The following is an 8,958-nucleotide window of genomic DNA, read 5'->3' on the forward strand; positions in this document are numbered from 1 at the left end:
TCCTGTCCTTGACCACACTCTCTGAAGGTGTCTCAGGGGTAGATGGGATAGACCCTGGCTGTGACCCCACTAACCGAGGGTGTCTCAGGGGGAGATGGGATAGACCCTGGCCGTGACCCCACTAACCGAGGGTGTCTCAGGAGGAGATGGGATAGACCCTGGCCGTGACCACACTCTCTGAGGGTGTCTCAAGGGTAGATGGGATAGACCCTGGCTGTGACCCCACTAACCGAGGGTGTCTCATTGGTAGATGGGATAGACCCTGGCCGTGACCACACTCTCTGAGTGTGTCTCAGGGGTAGATGGGTTAGACCCAGGCTGTGACCCCACTAACCGAGGGTCTCTCAGGGGGAGATGGGATAGACCCTGTCCGTGACCCCACTCTCTGACGGTGTCTCAGGAGGAGTTGGGATATGGAGACCCTGGCCGTGACCCCACTCAATGTGGGTGTCTCTTGGAGATGGGATAGACCCTGGCCATGACCACACTCTCTGAGGGTGTCTCAGGGGGAGATGGGATAGACCCTGGCCGTGACCACACTCTCCTTGTGTGTCTCATGGGGAGATGGGATAGATCCTGTCCGTGACCCCACTCTCCTTGTGTGTCTCATGGGGAGATGGGATAGATCCTGTCCGTGACCCCACTCTCCCAGGGTGTCTCAGGAGGAGTTGGGATATGGAGACCCTGTCCATGACCCCACTCTCTCAGGGTGTCTCAGGGGGAGATGGGATAGATCCTGGCCTTGACCCCACTCTCTGAGGGTGTCTCATGGAGATGTGATAGACCCTGTCCATGACCCCACTTTCTGAGTGTGTCTCAGGGGGAGATGGGATAGACCCTGGCCATGACCCCACTAACCGAGGGTGTCTCAGGAGGAGATGGGATAGACCCTGGCCGTGACTCAACTAAACGAGGGTGTCTCGAGGGGAGATGGGATAGCCCCTGGCCGTGACCCCACTAACCGAGGGTGTCTCAGGGGTAGATGGGATAGATCCTGGCCTTGACCACACTCTCTGAAGGTGTCTCAGGGGTAGATGGGATAGACCCTGGCTGTGACCCCACTAACCGAGGGTGTCTCAGGGGGAGATGGGATAGACCCTGGCCGTGACCACACTCTCTGAGGGTGTCTCAGGGGTAGATGGGATAGACCCTGGCTGTGACCCCACTAACCGAGGGTGTCTCATTGGTAGATGGGATAGACCCTGGCTGTGACCACACTCTCTGAGGGTGTCTCAGGGGTAGATGGGATAGACCCAGGCTGTGACCCCACTAACCGAGGGTCTCTCAGGGGGAGATGGGATAGACCCTGTCCGTGACCCCACTCTCTGAGGGTGTCTCAGGAGGAGTTGGGATATGGAGACCCTGGCCGTGACCCCACTCAATGTGGGTGTCTCTTGGAGATGGGATAGACCCTGGCCATGACCACACTCTCTGAGGGTGTCTCAGGGGGAGATGGGATAGACCCTGGCCGTGACCACACTCTCTGAAGGTTTCTCAGGGGGAGATGGGATAGACCCTGTCCGTGACCCCACTCTCTGAGGGTGTCACAGGAGGAGTTGGGTTACACCCTGGATGTGACCGAGGTCTCCGAGGGTCTCTCAGTGGGCGATGGGATAGACCCTGGCCGTGACCCCACTCTCAGAGGGTTTCTCAGGGGGAGATGGGTTAGACCATGTCTGGGACCCCACTCTCCGAGGGTCTCTCAGCGGGCGATGGGATAGACCCTGGATGTGACCGATGTCTCCGAGTGTCTATCAGTGGGCGATGGGATAGACCCTTGCCGTGACCCCACTCTCTGAGGGTGTCTCAGGGGGAGATGGGTTAGACCCTGTCCGTGACCCCACTCTCTGAGGGTGTCACAGGAGGAGTTGGCTTACACCCTGGATGTGACCGAGGTCTCCGAGGGTCTCTCAGTGGGCGATGGGATAGACCCTGGCCGTGACCCCACACTCAGAGGGTTTCTCAGGGGGATATGGGATAGACCCTGGCCGTGACCACACTCTCCGAGGGTTTCTCAGGGGGAGATGGGATAGACCCTGTCCGTGACCCCACTCTCTGAGGGTGTCTCAGGGGGAGATTGGATAGATCCTGTCCTTGACCACACTCTCCTTGTGTGTCTCATGGGGAGATGGGATAGATCCTGTCCGTGACCCCACTCTCCTTGTGTGTCTCATGGGGAGATGGGATAGATCCTGTCCGTGACCCCACTCTCCCAGGGTGTCTCAGGAGGAGTTGGGATATGCAGACCCTGTCCATGACCCCACTCTCTCAGGGTGTCTCAGGGGGAGATGGGATAGATCCTGGCCTTGACCCCACTCTCCCAGGGTGTCTCAAGTGGAGATGGGATATATCCTGGCCTTGACCCCACTCTCTGAGGGTGTCTCATGGAGATGGGATAGACCCTGTCCGTGACCCCACTCTCTGAGTGTGTCTCAGGGGGAGATGGGATAGACCCTGGCCGTGACCCCACTAACCGAGGGTGTCTCAGGAGGAGATGGGATAGACCCTGGCCGTGACTCAACTAAACGAGGGTGTCTCGAGGGGAGATGGGATAGCCCCTGGCCGTGACCCCACTACCCGAGGGTGTCTCAGGGGTAGAAGGGATAGATTCTGGACTTGACCACACTCTCTGAAGGTGTCTCAGGGGTAGATGGGATAGACCCTGGCTGTGACCCCACTAACCGAGGGTGTCTCAGGGGGAGATGGGATAGACCCTGGCCGTGACCACACTCTCTGAGGGTGTCTCAGGGGTAGATGGGATAGACCCTGGCTGTGACCCCACTAACCGAGGGTGTCTCATTGGTAGATGGGATAGAACCTGGCAGTGACCACACTCTCTGAGGGTGTCTCAGGGGTAGATGGGATAGACCCAGGCTGTGACCCCACTAACCTAGGGTCTCTCAGGGGGAGATGGGATAGACCCTGTCCGTGACCCCACTCTCTGAGGGTGTCTCAGGAGGAGTTGGGATATGGAGACCCTGGCCGTGACCCCACTCTCTGTGGGTGTCTCAGGGGGAGATGGGATAGACCCTGTCCGTGACCCCACTCTCTGAGGGTGTCTCAGGGGGAGATGGGATAGCCTCTGGCCGTGACCCCACTAACCGAGGGTGTCTCAGGGGGAGATGGGAGAGACCCTGGCTGTGACCCCACTAACCGAGGGTGTCTCAGGGGGAGATGGGATAGACCCTGGCCGTGACCCCACTAACCGAGGGTGTCTCAGGTTGAGATGGGATTGACCCTGGCCGTGACCCCACTAACCGAGGGTGTCTCATTGGTAGATGGGATAGACCCTGGCCGTGACCACACTCTCCGAGGGTGTCTCATGGGGAGATGGGATAGACCCTGGCCGTGACCCCACTAACCGAGGGTGTCTCAGGTTGAGATGGGATAGACCCTGGCCGTGACCCCACTAACCGAGGGTGTCTCATTGATAGATGGGATAGACCCTGGCAGTGACCACACTCTCCGAGGGTTTCTCAGGGGGAGATGCGATAGGTCCTGGCCGTGACCACACTCTCCGAGGGTTTCTCAGGGGGAGATGCGATAGGTCCTGGCCTTGACCACACTCTATGGGGGTTTCTCAGGGGGAGATGGGATATGGAGACCCTGGCCGTGACCACAATCTCCGAGGGTTTCTCAGGTGGGAGATGGGATATGGAGACCCTGGCCGTGACCACACTCTCCGAGGGTTTCTCAGGGGGAGATGGGACATGGAGACCCTGGCCGTGACCACACTCTCCGAGGGTTTCTCAGGGGGAGATGGGATATGGAGACCCTGGCCGTGACCACACTCTCCGAGGGTGTCTCAGGGGGAGATGGGATAGACCCTGGCCGTGACCACACTCTCCGAGGGTTTCTCAGGGGGAGATGCGATAGGTCCTGGCCGTGACCACACTCTACGGGGGTTTCTCAGGGGGAGATGGGATAGGTCCTGGCCGTGACCACACTCTCCGAGGGTTTCTCAGGGTGAGATGCGATAAGTCCTGGCCGTGACCACACTCTCCGAGGGTTTCTCAGGGGGAGATGCGATAGGTCCTGGCCGTGACCACACTCTCCGAGGGTTTCTCAGGGGGATATGGGATATGGAGACCCTGGCCGTGACCACACTCTCCGAGGGTTTCTCAGGGGGAGATGGGATAGACCCTGGCTGTGACCCCACTAACCGAGGGTGTCTCATTGGTAGATGGGATAGAACCTGGCAGTGACCACACTCTCTGAGGGTGTCTCAGGGGTAGATGGGATAGACCCAGGCCGTGACCCCACTAACCGAGGGTCTCTCAGGGGGAGATGGGATAGACCCTGTCCGTGACCTCACTCTCTGAGGGTGTCTCAGGAGGAGTTGGGATATGGAGACCCTGGCCGTGACCCCACTCTCTGTGGGTGTCTCAGGGGGAGATGGGATAGACCCTGTCCGTGACCCCACTCTCTGAGGGTGTCTCAGGGGGAGATGGGATAGCCCCTGGCCGTGACCCCACTAACCGAGGGTGTCTCAGGGGGAGATGGGAGAGACCCTGGCTGTGACCCCACTAACCGAGGGTGTCTCAGGGGGAGATGGGATAGACCCTGGCCGTGACCCCACTAACCGAGGGTGTCTCAGGTTGAGATGGGATTGACCCTGGCCGTGACCCCACTAACCGAGGGTGTCTCATTGGTAGATGGGATAGACCCTGGCCGTGACCACACTCTCCGAGGGTGTCTCATGGGGAGATGGGATAGACTCTGGCCGTGACCCCACTAACCGAGGGTGTCTCAGGTTGAGATGGGATAGACCCTGGCTGTGACCCCACTAACCGAGGGTGTCTCATTGATAGATGGGATAGACCCTGGCAGTGACCACACTCTCCGAGGGTTTCTCAGGGGGAGATGCGATAGGTCCTGGCCGTGACCACACTCTCCGAGGGTTTCTCAGGGGGAGATGCGATAGGTCCTGGCCTTGACCACACTCTATGGGGGTTTCTCAGGGGGAGATGGGATATGGAGACCCTGGCCGTGACCACAATCTCCGAGGGTTTCTCAGGTGGGAGATGGGATATGGAGACCCTGGCCGTGACCACACTCTCCGAGGGTTTCTCAGGGGGAGATGGGACATGGAGACCCTGGCCGTGACCACACTCTCCGAGGGTTTCTCAGGGGGAGATGGGATATGGAGACCCTGGCCGTGACCACACTCTCCGAGGGTGTCTCAGGGGGAGATGGGATAGACCCTGGCCGTGACCACACTCTCCGAGGGTTTCTCAGGGGGAGATGCGATAGGTCCTGGCCGTGACCACACTCTACGGGGGTTTCTCAGGGGGAGATGGGATAGGTCCTGGCCGTGACCACACTCTCCGAGGGTTTCTCAGGGTGAGATGCGATAGGTCCTGGCCGTGACCACACTCTCCGAGGGTTTCTCAGGGGGAGATGCGATAGGTCCTGGCCGTGACCACACTCTACGGGGGTTTCTCAGGGGGAGATGGGATAGGTCCTGGCCGTGACCACACTCTCCGAGGGTTTCTCAGGGGGATATGGGATATGGAGACCCTGGCCGTGACCACACTCTCCGAGGGTTTCTCAGGGGGAGATGGGATATGGAGACCCTGGCCGTGACCACACTCTCCGAGAGTTTCTCAGGGGGAGATGGGATAGGTCCTGGCCGTGACCACACTCTCCGAGGGTTTCTCAGGGGGAGAAGGGATCTGACAAAAACACATTTACAATTCACACATGCGTATTAATACACTTGAACATGAACAAATGTGAAATAGGATAAATATTAGCACCCGTCAAAAAACTTTTATTATTATTATTAAGACTGATTGACATTGTTGTTGCTTGTCTCTTTTTTTCAGGTCAGTCACAATGAAACAACACTTCCACTGTTTACTGATAACAAGAGAACACATGACGTGAATGAGACAAGACACTCTGCTGCTTCCGTTGATGCCAAACTCTCAGATCAGATACACACTCTGTCTTACCACAACATCAACCATAGATCAGCATCACATAGTTTAGTAACAACTACTGTTGAGACCGGATCACACATTTCAGTTGACTGATTACGGATGACTGATGACTGATGACTGCTGACTGATGACTGATACCTGATGACTGCTGACTGCTGACTGATGACTGATGACTGCTGACTGATGACTGATACCTGATGACTGCTGACTGCTAACTGATGACTGATGACTGCTGACTGATGACTGATGACTGATGACTGCTGACTGATGACTGCTGACTGATACCTGCTGACTGCTGGCTGCTGACTGATGACTGATGAGTGCTGACTGATGACTGATACCTGCTGACTGATGACTGATGACTGCTGACTGCTGACTGCTGACTGCTACCTGATGACTGCTGTCTGATGACTGCTTACTGCTTACTGCTGACTGATGACTGATGACTGCTGACTGCTGACTGATACCTGATGACTGCTGACTGATACCTGCTGACTGATGGCTGCTGACTGATACCTGCTGACTGCTGACTGCTGACTGATATCTGCTGACTGATACCTGCTGACTGATACCTGCTGACTGATACCTGATTACTGATACCTGCTGACAGTTACCTGCTGACTAATAACCGATGACAGATACTTGCTGACTGATACCTGCTGACTGATACCTGCTGACTGATACCTGCTGACTGATGACTGATGACTGATACCTGCTGAGAGATACCTGCTGACTGATACCTGTATACCGATGACTGATGGCTGATACCTGCTGACTGATGTCTGCTGACTGATGTCTGCTGACTGATACCTGCTGACTGCTGACTGATACCTGCTGACTGATACCTGCTGACTGATGACTGATACCTGCTGACTGATAACCTGCTGACTGATAACTGCTGACTGATACCTGCTGACTGCTGACTGATACCTGCTGACTGATGACTGCTGACTGATGACTGATGTCTGCTGACTGATACCTGCTGACTGATACCTGCTGACTGATACCTGCTGACTGATACCTGCTGACTGATACCTGCTGACTGATTCTTGCTGACTGATACCTGCTGACTGATGGCTGATACCTGATGACTGATAGCTGCTGACTGATGACTGATACCTGCTGACTGATACCTGCTGACTGATGACTGATACCTGCTGACTGATACCTGCTGACTGATGCCTACTGACTGATGCCTGCTGACTGCTGACTGCTGACTTATGACTAATGACTGATATCTGCTGACTGCTGACTGCTGACTGATGTCTGCTGACTGATACCTGCTGACTGCTGACTGATACCTGCTGACTGATATCTGCTGACTGATATCTGCTGACTGATGTCTGCTGACTGATACCTGATGACTGCTGACTGATACCTGCTGACTGATACCTGCTGATTGATACCTGTGACCTGTAACTGATACCTGCTGACTGATGACTGCTGACTGATGACTGATGACTGCTGAATGATGACTGCTGACTGACACCTGCTGACAGATGACTGATATTTGCTGACTGATACCTGCTGACAATTGATGATACCTGCTGACTATATCTGCTGACTGCAGACTGATACCTACTGACTGATACCTGCTGACTGATGGCTGATACCTGCTGACTGATACCTGCTGACTGAAATCTGCTGACTGATGTCTGCTGACCTATACCTGCTGACTGATACCTGATGACTGAAATCTGCTGACTGATACCTGCTGACTGAAGACTGCTGAAAGATGACTGCTGACAGATACCTGCTGACTGATGGCTGATACCTGCTGACTGATTACTGCTGACTGAAGACTGCTGAATGATGACTGCTGACTGACACCTGCTGACTGCTGACTGATGACTGATATCTGCTGACTGATACCTGCTGACTGCTGACTGATACCTGCTGACTGCTGACTGCTGACTGATACCTGCTGACTGCTGACTGATACCTGCTGACTGATGTCTGCTGACTGATACCTGCTGACTGATACCTGCTGACTGATGACTGATACCTGCTGACTGATAACCTGCTGACTGATAACTGCTGACTGATACCTGCTGACTGCTGACTGATACCTGCTGACTGATGACTGCTGACTGATGACTGATGTCTGCTGACTGATACCTGCTGACTGATACCTGCTGACTGATACCTGCTGACTGATACCTGCTGACTGATACCTGCTGACTGATTCTTGCTGACTGATACCTGCTGACTGATGGCTGATACCTGATGACTGATAGCTGCTGACTGATGACTGATACCTGCTGACTGATACCTGCTGACTGATGACTGATACCTGCTGACTGATACCTGCTGACTGATGCCTACTGACTGATGCCTGCTGACTGCTGACTGCTGACTTATGACTAATGACTGATATCTGCTGACTGCTGACTGCTGAATCATGACTAATGACTGCTGACTGGTGATTGTTGACTGATAAATGTGATATTACACTGTTATTACAAACTATGACATGTTGACAGTGTTGATACAGTGTTGATACAGTGCTGACACAGTGTTGTTACAGTGTTGATACAGTGTTACAGTGTTGATACAGTGTTGATACAGTGTTGATACAGTGTTGTGACAGTGTTGACACAGTGTTGATACAGTGTTGTTACAGTGTTGATACAGTGTTGACACAGTGTTGACACAGTGTTGATACAGTGTCCACATATTCTAAGAACTTCTCAGATCCCAAGGTTGAAGATGATACAGTGTCCACAGATGCCCCTAGACACTGATCTCAGGCCATTTTCACCTTTACCCCTTTTACTGATGACAATAAGGATGTGAGAAGGGCAATCTGATCCCAGATATGTCTGACAGGGGGAAACCTCTACCGAAAACACGTGTGTCCTCTCTGATAATAATCTGATCCCAGATCTGTCTGACAGGACAACGTCTACCTAGAACACGTGTGTCCTCTCTGATAATAATCTGATCCCAGATCTGTCTGACAGGACAACCTCTACCTAGAACACGTGTGTCCTCTCTGATAATAATCTGATCC

The sequence above is a fragment of the Oncorhynchus mykiss genome, chromosome 26, assembly GCF_057628025.1.
Source record: "Oncorhynchus mykiss isolate SJ-2025 chromosome 26, ASM5762802v1, whole genome shotgun sequence".
Taxonomy (NCBI): domain Eukaryota; kingdom Metazoa; phylum Chordata; class Actinopteri; order Salmoniformes; family Salmonidae; genus Oncorhynchus; species Oncorhynchus mykiss.